Source organism: Elephas maximus, chromosome 3 (assembly GCF_024166365.1).
Source record: "Elephas maximus indicus isolate mEleMax1 chromosome 3, mEleMax1 primary haplotype, whole genome shotgun sequence".
NCBI lineage: Eukaryota > Metazoa > Chordata > Mammalia > Proboscidea > Elephantidae > Elephas > Elephas maximus.
The window spans coordinates 21,667,445-21,680,354 of record NC_064821.1 but is presented as its reverse complement, the minus strand read 5'-3'; the positions used below and the strand labels follow the sequence as shown (position 1 = coordinate 21,680,354).

The 12,910-nt window shown below is 38.4% G+C and overlaps 1 pseudogene; it reads left to right on the top strand.

The window, feature by feature from the left end:
- Positions 1-12,910, top strand: part of LOC126074056 (olfactory receptor 7G2-like) — a 678,546-nt pseudogene that overhangs the window by 547,916 nt on the left and 117,720 nt on the right.

Genomic DNA, 12,910 nt, shown 5'->3' with positions numbered 1-12,910 from the left:
TATGGCAGAGTAATTTCTTGGTTAGTATTCTTAGACTCACCACTGATATGATTTTTTATTTTTCTTTTGAGAGTTAACAGTAATGCAAGTCATTATAAAATGAAATGGTAGGGATGTATAAAATATATATAAAAAAAAAAAACTCCATAGGTAAAATATGTGAATTCCCCAATTAAAACTATTGACATTGATGATGTTACATTCAAAAGAAATAAAGTTGCAACCAAATTTGCAGTTAAAATAACTAAAATTACTAATGATAATATTACACTCATTGTCAAAACGTAAGAGGAGGCAATGATACAAAAAATTTTAACCCAAAGAAAATTTGGTACTTTTCCAAATTTGACAATACATTTCATGTAACTCATATCACATTAAATAAGCCTTTTTATTTTAGTATTTTTCCCTTTACAAAGCCAGAAAAAAATATTTTTTGGCTTTCCAAAAGGCTTCAAAGTTGTCAGGAGTTTATCGTAGGTAACGTAGAGACAATGCTTGTGGCTTGGTTTTCACCATGAATTCAGGAATTTATTGTAATAGACACCGAACCCTTGCCTCTGAGGCAGAATACACACAGGATAAAATTAACTCTTCAACCCAGTTATTAAAGATAATTTTTCAAGGTTAACAGTAAGAAACCCATTTTTTTTTTTTTTTTGGCTTTATATGTTTTTTGACACTAAAGCTCTTAAATATCTCTTAAATTAACCCATTGAACTATAGCTATGACATAGAAAAATTAGACCTTATCAAAAAATTCCCTTCTGGTAAACCTTTTAAACTTTGTACAACCCTTTAAGTGGCAAAAATGAATACACTTGTTAGCTATCAGTTTGGCATACTGTGGGGGCCCGCTGTTGGTGTGATGACGGAAGCTATGCCACTGATACTGAAATACCAGCAGGATCACCCATGGTGGACAGGTTTCAGCTGAGCTTGCAGACTAAGACAGAATAAGAAGGACCTGGAGGTCTACTTCAGGAAAGATTAACCACTGAAAGCTTTATGAATAGCTACAGAACATTGTCTGACATGGTGCCTGAAGATGAGCCCCTCAGGTTGGAAGGCACTCAAAAGACAACTGGGGAAGAGCTGCATCCTCAAGGCAGAGTCAACCTTAATGACAATGGGTTGAGTCAAGCTTTAGGAACCTTCATTTGCTGATGTTGTAACCCAACACTTTCAGGTCAGCTCAGCTAGGAAGACACATAGAACAGATGAAAGCAAAAGAAGCTTTATTTAGTTGACCAAGTAAAGGAGCACACCAAGATGTCTCCTAGAACAATAGCCCAAGGGGTTGATATGGATAAAGTAAATCAGGTCTGGGTCCTCAGGAACACCCAGGGTGGGGCCAGCTTACTAATTAGTTTGACCTCAGAGGGCGTTCTAGTGGTGGTCCGATTTTCTGCACCTGTTCAGTCTGAAAGAGGGGGCCACAAAGATGGCATTTTGCCCATGCTGGGGGTGTAAACAAGGTGTGTTTTTAGGCCTCTGACATCAGTAAGTTGTCTGAGGGGCAAGGTCACCCATACTGGGCAGTTCAGGCAGGCCTGAGCTGGTCCAAGGACAATTTTAGCTGGATTGAAGACTGCAGCCACTTTTTATTTACCTGAGTCAGAACTGAAACTATACCTAAATAAGAAGATACTCTAAAAGCAGAGGTTAGTTCCTGTTTTGCCTAATAAGGAGATAGCTTATACACTGGGAGTTAACTCTCTGTGTTACTGAAGATGGCAGGCTTGGCCCCTTGGCACGTCCTCTTGTTTATTCAGTGTGGCTAGAGTACTGCCGGCCTCAATGTGGCATGACTCAGAATGAGGAGAAACAGCTGCAAACATACATTAAATATCAGAACATGGAATGTGCAAAGTATGAATCTAGGAAAATTAGAAATCATCAAAAATGAATGGAACACATAAACATAGATATCATTGGCATTAGTGAGCTGAAATGGACATGTATTGGCCATTTGGAATTGGACAATCATATGGTCTACTATGCCAGGAATGACAACTTAAGAGGAATGATGTTGCACTAATCATTAAAAAGAACATTTCAAGATCTATCCTAAAGTACAATGCTATCAGTGGTAGGATAATATCCATACCATACAAGGAAAACTAGTTAATATGACTATTACTCAAATGCACCCACCAACCACTAAGGCCAAAGATGAAGAAAATGAAGATTTTTACCAACTTCTAGTCTGAAATTGATCAAGTATGCAATCAGGATTCACTAATAATTATTGGTGATTGGAATACAAAAGTTGGAAACAAAAAAAAGAACCGGTAGTTGGAAAATATGGCCTTGGTGATAGAAACAATGCTGGAGATCAAATGATAGAATTTTGCAAGACCAACGACTTCGTCATTGCAAATACCCATTTTCAACACCATAAAGAGTGGCTACACACACAGACCTCGCCAGATGGAATGCACAGGAATCAAATTGACTACATCAGTGGAAGGAGATAATGGAAAAGCTCAATATCATCAGTCAGAACAAGGCCAGGGGTCAGCTGCAGAACAGACCATCAATTGCTCTTATGCAAGTTCAAGTCGAAGCTGAAGAAAATTAGAATAAGTCCACAATGGCCAAGTATGACTTTTAGCGTATCCCACCTAACTTTAGAGACCATCTCAAGAATAGACTTGATGCCTTGAACACTAATGACCAAACACCAGACGAGTTGTGGAATAACATCAAGGATATCATATGTGGAGAAAGCAAGAGGTCATTAAAAAAGACAAACAAGAAAGAAAAAACAAAATGGGTGTCAGAAGAGACTCAGAAACTTGCTTGTGAACGTTGAGTAGCTAAAGCAAAAGTAAGAATCTATGAAGTAAAAGAGCTGAACAGAAGGTTTCAACGAGTGAAGCCAGAAGACCAAGTAAATTATTATAAGGCCATGTGCAAAGACCTGGAGTTAGAAAAACCAAAACAGAAGAACAAGCTAGGCATTTCTTGAGCTCAAAGAACTGAAGGAAAAATTCGGGCTTCAAGTAGCAATATTGAAGGATTCTATGGGGAAAATATTGAAATATGCAGGAAGCATCAGTAGAAGATGGAAGGTATACACAGAGTACCTATACAAGAAAGAACCGGTCGACATTCAACCATTTCAGGAGGCAGCATATGGTCAGGAACAAATGGTACTGAAGAAAGAAGTCTAAGGTGCACTGAAGGCACTGGTGAAAAACAATGCTTCAGGAATTGAGGGAATACCAAATGAGATGTTTCAACAAACAGATTTAGCACTGTAAGTGCTCTCTCATCTATGCCAAGAAATTTGGAAGAAAACTACCTGACCAACCGGCTGGAAGAGATCCATATTTGTGCTCATTCCAATGAAAAGTGATCCAACCGAATGTGGAAATTATTGAACAATCTCATTAATATCACATGCAAGTAAAATTTTGTGACAATCTTTCAAAAGTGGCTGTAGCAGTACGTCAACAAGGAATTGGCAGAAATCCAAGCTGGATTTAGAAGAACCAGGGGTATTATTGCTAATGTTAGATGGATCCTGGCTGACACCAGAGAATACCAGAAGGATGTTTACCTGTGTTTTATTGACTATGGAAAAACATCCAACTGTGCAGATCACAGCAAATTATGGATAATATTGCGAAGAATGGGAATTGCAGAACACTTAATTGTGTTCATGAGGAACCTGTACATAGATCAAGAGGCAGTTATTTGATCAAAACAAGGGGATACTGCATGGTTTTAAAATCAGGAAAGGTCTGTGTCAGGGTTGTATCTTTTCACCATACATATTCAATGTGCACGTTGAGCAAATAATCCGAGAGTCTGGATTATATCAGAAAGAACAGGGCAACAGGATTGGAGGAAGACTCATTAACAATCTGTGTTATGCAGATGACACAACCTTGCTTGCTGAAAGTGAAGAGGACTTAAAGCATTTATTGATGAAGATCCGAGACCACAGCCTTCAGTATGGATTGCACCTCAACATAAAGAAAAGAGAAATCCTCACAACTGAACCAATAACAACATCATGATAAACAGAAAAGACTGAAGTTGTAAAGGATTTCATTTTACTTGGATCCACAATCAACACTCATGGTAACAGCCATCTAGAAATCAAACGATGTACTGCATTGGATGAATCTGTTGCAAAAGACCTCTTTAAAGTGTTAAAAAGCAAAGATGTCATCTGAAGATTAAGGTGTGCCTGACCCAAGTCATGGTGTTTTCAATTGCCTGACATGCATGAGAAAAATGGACAGTGAGTAAGGAAGACGGAAGAAGAATCAAAGTCTTTAGATTATGGTGTTGGTGAAGAGTATTGAATATACCATGGACTATCAAAAGAATGAATAAATTTGTCCTGGAAGAAGTACAGCTGTTACCAATCGCCAATCTAACACAAAGGTCCTTGTCTTTTCCTCAGTAAGAATACACGCGAAAGACAAACTTCATCTTTAGCAAGCTTTGTTTTGCTTGAGTCAAATAAAAGGAGTCAGCTGGAGACTAAGCCTCTCCAAAAGACTGACTCAAAAAGGGAAGCAAGGTTAGGGCTTATATGGGTTCAGTGGAGACAATAGAGTAATGAATATTTAGTCAGCTTCTTTTTCAAGGGGCAGGTACTTCTCAGAATGGCGGCGCATGCTGATTAGGTTGTACACACACCTGGAATCCAAGATTTAACCCACGGATATTCAAGATGGAGTCTTCTTGGCAGACCTTGGCATCGCTTATTATGCGATGTAGCACAAGCACACTGATCTTCAGTACTACATTGTCATCTTCGGAAGGGCTAAGGAAGGTTAAACAGTGGTCACACTTCGTTCTTCTGGGCATGCGGAGCCTGTAAAGGAGGAAGGGACTAGAAAAACACTAAGAAGGAGATAGTAATTCATAGGTTGTTTCAGTCTTATCTCATGTTGGCAGGGTGTGGTTCCTGTTTACCCAACTTCTAGATGGTAACCTTTTAACAGCTCTTTTGTTCCACCAGCACAGTTAACCCTATCTGTCTCACAACCAGAATACTCCTTAGAAGCAAAGATGGTGAGACGATGTCCCACATATTTTGGACATGTTATCACAAGGTACCAGTCCCTGGAGAAGGACATCATGCTTGTTAAAGCAGAGGGAAGACCCTCAACAAGATGCATTGACGTAGTGGCTGCAGCAACAGGTTCAAGCATGACAACAATTGTAAGGATGAGGCAGGATCAATCTGTGTTTCGTTTGGTTGTACATAGGGTCACTATGAGTCAGAACCAACTTAACAGCACATATATATATATTCACATATATGTATACATACCTACATACATATCTTCCACTCTTTTCCTTCTCTGTGCCATAAAAAGCAAAAGTATTTAAAGAAATTATAATGACTATCCATTAATTCAATAAGTTACCTAGAAAAATCTTTGAAATTATTTTAAGACCATATATCACAAAATACAATTATTAGTGAAATAAAGTTTGTTTAAATAGTCTATATTTTCATTCAGATTTTTATCCATATTTTCCCCAATCTAATCTTTGAGATTTTAATAACTGGGCTTTTTTTGTTGTTTGTTTTTTTAACTCAAAGCCTTGGCCGACCCTGACCAAGTCATTGATATGCATTTGACCTTTTTCTATCTTGGGTGGGGATTTTTTGTTTTTTCATTGTGATTTTTATCTTTTGAATTCTTAAAATTCCTCTGCAATAGAGAGAGCTTAGTCATGGTTCTTTATCTTGGAGATTCACCCAATTTCTGATAACTGTTTTAGGACAGGATTTTTCTTATTTTAACCTCATCAGAGTCCACATTATTTATCTTAATTTCTTTTGTTTTATAAGGTTTTCACAAGGTTGAGAGGGGTCTTTTCTTCAAAAGCTCTGTGGGAGCTACAAGGGCCTCAGAGAGTGAGGGCCAAGGAGGCCTGAACTTGTCCTGCCCTCCCTCTCTAAGGCTTATCCTCATCAAGAAGAAATGGGCAATCGCGATTCATTTACATATGTTTAAGTTGGCATAGGAATTTTGAGAGGCAAAATACTTCCTTTCCTGTAAATATTTGGACTGTTAAATTTTATAAGTGCTGATTTATCACTAAACTGATTGATTAAAGTTCTTTGAAGAAATAATCTAATTTAATAATACCGTCTGGAGGTAGGGAATTATTACACCTTCATAATCCTATCTTTTGTACACTTTAAAGAATCTTTTATAGGAGCAATTTAGAATAATTTGTCCTTTATAAGACTGTGCTATACCTATCAAAAAAATTTCCATCTTTTTTCAGTGCACTTTTCAAATAGACCAATTTATATCAAACTTTCTCAAAGTAGCTACTGAAAACCCAAACCCAAATTATAAGACAGGCACAAGAAGCAGTTTTTTTTTTTTTTTTTTGCAAGAGAAAGAGCTGAGACTTGACCTCACTTAAAAAAACAAAACAAACAAACAAAACAAACTGTCAGCCACAGCCTCCAGCCTGACAGAAGGCAGGAAAAAAAAAAAAAAGACACAACTCTGGGTCAGATACAAGCTCTTTGAACATACAAACACACACACAAAAGAGAGACATAAAAGCAACATAAGTTCACTGATCTGTGAGGCCAGCTGTAAAAACCAGGCTGTACTCCTAAACAACACAAAACAAAGCAAATAGGGTACCCCTTTTGTTAATGTACCTTTGGAAATTGGTAAGATTGATTCATTTCAACAGGTTCTAGGTAAAAGTGATTAACTTGCCAGAGTCTCAGATGGGTCTCAGACACTTTGACAAAAGCTGAGTAACAAAAAAAAGTTCTCCAAAGAGAAAAGAAAAGACAAGGCAATGGGAAACCATTTTCCCAAAGTGGAAGAAAAAAGAGAGAAAATGGGAACTCATTTTCACAAAGTGATCACTGAAATTCCCAATTAAAAATTACTCTTAATATACTCAGCATTTTTGAACATGAACCTCAAACCAGGATCCCAATATGAGGGAGCTCTAGACTCACTTCTCCTAGATGTCAAGGATTCTATTCTCTTGGATTGAAACTTTGGTTTCCCACAGTTGAATACAATACCTAGCAGGGAGTCTGATGCAGGGTTTGGTGAGTATTTTGTTTTACAGTGTACCGCCATTGCATGAGAGTTTTCTATCAGCTGGTGGGCAGCATAATGCTCTGGCTCATCTCCTGTTCCAGCTTATCCTCACATGAGCATCTTTCTGTTGGCAATAAATACCCTAGAAGACCTTGAAATTCTCATGCCTACACGTTTTGTGGCTTAAAAAAACTCTGGAATTTCTTTGTAACAACCATATAAAAACCAGTTTCATTCTTTCCGAACCTATTTCATTCTTCCAGTGAGAGATACAGCCTCTTATGAATTACAATTTTTGAAACAAAATCTTTCACAGAAGTTATTTTGGAATCCTGAATGTGTTTAGAAACTTCAGAATATCAATCAAATTAAGCAACCCATTGATCCTGTCTGGTTTTGGCACCATGGTTTTCTAATTTAGATCTCAAACACAGCAGTCTCTCTAACTGAAAAGTACCCCAATGTGGTCTCCAATTTGACGAGCTGAAAATGATAGGAAGCTCAAACAGAAAAATACAAATGCAAACAAGACCTAGACCCATAGTTCTTGGCCATGTAGTGAGACAGAATTCCACTAGGAAAATCCACTTCTTTATTGGATTGGAAACTCTGGTATAGTGGTTAAGAATTATGGCTGCTAACCAAAAGATTGGCAGTTCAAATCCACCACGCACTCCTTGGAAATTCTATGGGGTGACTAGGGTTGCTATGAGTTGGAATCAATGGCAACAGGTTTGTTTCGTTTTTCTTAATTGAATTTGGCATACCCCTTTTTGAGACAGTCCTAAGCACTACAAGACAACAAATGCACCAAACTCACAATAAATATTGGACTCAAGCTCAAAACAAAAAAGAGGTGGAACTCAAAAGTCCAAGAGGGCTTACCAAGATGGCCTCCAGATGCTCCATGCAGGCAATGAACTGAAAGAGTTTTTGAGGGTGTCATGCTAATGTCGAACAAGAGCTCTGGGGGAAGTTGGTCAGCTGCTATGGATCCAACTTCTGATGCCAGCAATTGTCAAAAAACCTAAATGCACAGGGAATCATCAGAAATTAGTATTACAGAATATATGCATTGTGAGTAGATATTATTCAAATCAGGCAGCATCAACTCAAAAATATAGAGAAGGCATTCAGAAGAAGGGATAGCAAAAACAGGCTGTATAGGTCATTGTCATGTTAATATCTCAAGAGATAGCATCAGAACATATGCAGGGCTCCAGGATCAGTCTGTTGAAGGAACAGAGTCACTAAGGATGTACCACACATTTTCCAGTCAGACCCTGGGTTCCTGCTTCTTGAAACTGACTCCACCTTTATAATTCTCTAAAAGGTCCCAGTGCCTGAAGTAAAACAGTCTCTGATAAGTTGCTCTGTAGGCTATGATGTGATCTGGAGAGGACACCAGAAAAAGCAATTCCTTTAATGCTCAAGGATTTGAAAAAGGATACCTGACGGAAAATGGCCTGTGTGGATCACCCCAACTCCATGAACCCAGAAATGTGGATTTTCCAACAGAATTAAAATGGTTTATCCAAAACTGGAAGTCCATCTATTAAAAAAAAAAATGAAGAAGAAGAAACAGGACCCATACTTCACACCATACATAAAACCTAACATAGAATACATCAAAAACTAAATATAAAACCTAAAACTAGAAAGATCATGGGAAAAAATATAGACAATGGTAGGGGCCCTAATGCATGGCATAAATACAAGACATAACTAAGAATGCACAAACACCAGAAGATAAACTAGATAACTGAGAGCTCCCCAAAATTAAAGACTTATGCTCATCAAAAAAATAAAAAAAGAATCTACCGACCGGGAAAAGTTTTTGGCTATGACATATCTGACAACGGTCCTATTGCTAACATCTATAGAATACTTGAACACCTCAACAAAAAAAGGCAAACAATCCAATTAAAAAATGGGCAAAGGATGTGAACAGATGCTTCATCAAAGAAGACATTCAAGCAGCTGACAGACACATGAGAAAATACTGCAATTATTAGCCAATAGAGAAATGAAAATCAAAACTAAAATGAGATACCATCTCACCTTGACATTAATGGTACTAATAAAAAATTAAAAAACCAGAAGATAATAAGTGCTGGAGAGGTTGTGAAGGAATTGAAACTCTTATGCACTGCTGGCGGGAATTTAAAATAGTACAACCACTATGGAAAATGATATAGGACCTCCTTATAAAAATAGAAATGGAAATACCATGCTATCCAGCAATCGCACTCTTAGGAATACAGCCTAGAGACATAAGGGCCATTACATGAATAGACATATGCACACCCATATTCAGTACAGCTTTATTCACAATAGCAAAAAGATAGAAACAACCTAAGTGCCCATCAACAGATGAATGGGTAAACAAATTACTGTACATACAATGTAATACTACACAATGATAAAGAACAGTGACGAAACTGTGAAACATCTCACAACTTGGATGAATCTGTAGAACCTTATGCTGAATGAAATAAGTCATCACAAAAGGACAAATGTTGTATGAGACCGCTATTATAAAAACATAAAAAAAGCTTACACAGAGGAAAAAAAAATCTTTGATGGTTATCAAGGAGGGAAAATGTGGGAGGAGAAATCACTAGATAGTAGACAAGTGTTAACTTTGGTGAAGTAAAGACAACACACAACGTAGGGGAATTCAGCACAACTCAAAACAGACAAAGTCATAGAAACTTCCTAGACACATCGAAAACCTTGAGGGACCAATTTACTGAGGCTGAGGGCTGGGAAACTTGGTCTCAGTGGACATCTACATCCATTGGCATAATATAGTTCATAAAGAAAATGCTTTACATCCTACTTTGGTGAGTAGCATCTGGGGTCTTAAAAACTTGTGACCAGCCATGTAAGATACATCCATTGGTCCCATTCCAACTGGAGCAAAGGAGAAACAAAAGACAAAAAGAAAATACTAGTCCAAAGGACTAATGGGCCGCATGAAACAGGAATTCCACCAACCTGAGCCGAGAGGAGCTAGATGGTGCCTAGCTACCACCACAGGCAATTCTGACAGGGATCACAATAGACAGTCCCTGGTAGAGCTGAAGAAAACTGTAGAAAAATATTCAAATTCACAGAAAAAGACCAGACTTACTTATCTAACGGAGATTGGAGAAACACCCAAGCTATGGCTCCCGGACACCCTGCTAACTCAGAATGGAAGCCACTCCCAAAGCCCACCTTTCAGTCAAATATTAGAGGGGCCAATAAAATAAATAATAACACACATAAGGAACGTGGTTCTTAGTTCAATCAAGTATAGAAGATCAAATGGGCAACACCTGCCCAAAAGCAAAGACACAAAGACAGGAAAGGACAAGAAAAATAGACGAGTAGATATGGGAAACCTGGTGCAAACAGAAAGGGGGAGAGTGCTGACACATTGTGGAGACTGCAACCAATGTCACAAAACAATTTATGTATAAATTTCTGAACGAGAAACTAATTTGCATTGTAAGTTACACTTAAAGCACAATATTTTTTTTAGTTTGTCAACTCCAATCAGGTCCTTGCCCCTGCATGCAACAGAAAGTGCTCCTGAAGAGTCACCAACGTTCTCTATCTTATTAAGTCCAGATTTTGATTCTTCATCCATCACTCACTTCACTTGTCAGCAACATTGACTCAGTTTAGCACTTATTGGAATGAGTTTTTATGTTTCAGGTCTTTCTGTGGTGCAAGAAAAAGTTTATCTTTTTGGTGTGACCAGCTTTATTTTATTCTATTTTATCTATTATTTCATGCGTTTGAAGTGAATCAAGTTCAGATAGCAAAAGGTGAAATCACAATGCCGTCTTGTCTCAATTTGGTTTTCAAAAGTTTATATATTAACAAAATTTAAACAGAAGTAGTTAAAGGTGGTAAAAGACACGAAAAATAGAGCTCATTAAAGGTAAAATATTTTTAAGTGAATACTAAATTGGCACACATAATTTCATCTCACATACTTTGGACACGTTATCAGGAGGGACCAGTCCTTGTAGAATGACAACAGCATGCTTACTAAAGTAAAGGGGTAGTGAAAAAGAGGAAGACTCTCACTGAGATGGATTGACACAATGGCTGCAACAATGGGCTCAAACATAGCAACGATCGTGAGGATGGAGCAATACCGGGCAGTGTTTTGTTCTGTTGTGCATAGGGTCGCTATGAGTCGGAACCGACCCTGTGGAGCCTGTGAAAAAGAACAACATGCAATATTTTCACACCTGAAATAGGTATCAGGCTTCCTAAGGTCATTTGGTTAGATAGAGTTGCTTTCAGTTGTAATTAAATAAAGAAGACTGGAATGCAGTTAGATAAGAATGGTATGTCCGTGTATGCTAGGTGTGTGACATGGAGGTGTGCAGAAACAATGGGTGGAGAAAGGTGAATGACAAGCAACCGCCCTTGTCAGGAAATCATCCATCCTGAATTCCACCTTTTATTGTCTTGGTCTTTAAGGATTTGTACTCTTTGGATCAGAATGACAATAAAATGTTTGGCTAATGAGGAGCTTTGGATATTGAGCCCCTAGGGATACAGAATCTGCAAATAGTCTGCCTGTTACCCCCTCACTCAGCAGCAGTTCTTCAGTCAGGAGCCAGCACGCCTGAGACATTACCCACCATGATCCTCTTGTCCAGGAGCTGTGTGCCTCACTAGGCCCTTCTGCCTTTCCTGTGGAGAGAACGTCCATCTACATCATCCAACATCGAGGGCAGGTGTTAAGCATCATTCCTCAATGACACCCGCCAGGTAACCTAGAGTCCCTTGGTTAATATTTAGAAAGAGGGCAAGTGTTTCATCACAGGGTCATCCAGAGGAAGCTGGGAGGAGAGTTGTTGTTGTTAGGTGCCATAGTGAACCCAAGCACAACAAAAAGAAACGTCGCCCAGTCCTGTGCCATCCTTATAATCATTGCTACACTTGAGCCCATTGTTGCAGTCACTGTGTCAGTACTTCCCGCTGAGGGTCTTTCTCTCATCAGGGAGAATGATGAGAGTACATGCATAAAATGATTGGAAATAAGTCTTCCATGGACCCCTGCATCTATTCCATCTTCCTGACATGTTTCCATGTATCTTTGCACCAGTCTCAAGGACTTCTCATTCTACCAGTCTCCTCTTCTCTCTCTACAATGGAGGGACAATTTTCCTCCTGAACATAAATCTGTCCCTTTTGAAACATGATGACCATTTTAATGAAAAAATACAAACCTGTTGCTGTCAAGTTGATTCCCACTCATAGCAACCCTGTGAAGGTTTTCAGAATAGAACTGCCCCATAGGGTTTCCAAGGAGCAACTGGTGAATTTGAACTGCTGACCTTTTGGTTAGCAGCCGTAGCTTTTAACCACTACGGCACCAGAGTTTCCAGATGACCACTACAGAATTCTAATATTTACTTGAATTCTTGTGGTAGAGAAGGAGGTGGTTTGTGGAATTTATCTCCTCATTCCTTGTTTTTAACACATATTTTTATCATCTCTGTTATCCAGCTCCTATCTTGGAAGGACATGGAATCTGAGACACACACATCACACCATCTCCCTAGTTCATTTATTTTCTCTTTATAAAGTTGCCAAATATTTACAATGACCACAGGAGCACAGGTAGTATGAAAATACGTATATAAAACCATGACTAACTTTTCACCCCTTTCAAGAACAAATAAATGTTTACACTCAGCTATATTAGATTCAGGTTTTTTTTTTTTTTTTTTTAATAAATAGCCAAATAATATGCGTACAGGGGACACAAACTTTCTAGTCTTCTCCGTTCTTCTCCTTCCCTTCCCAGATGGCTTTTGCGTCTGGTGATGAAG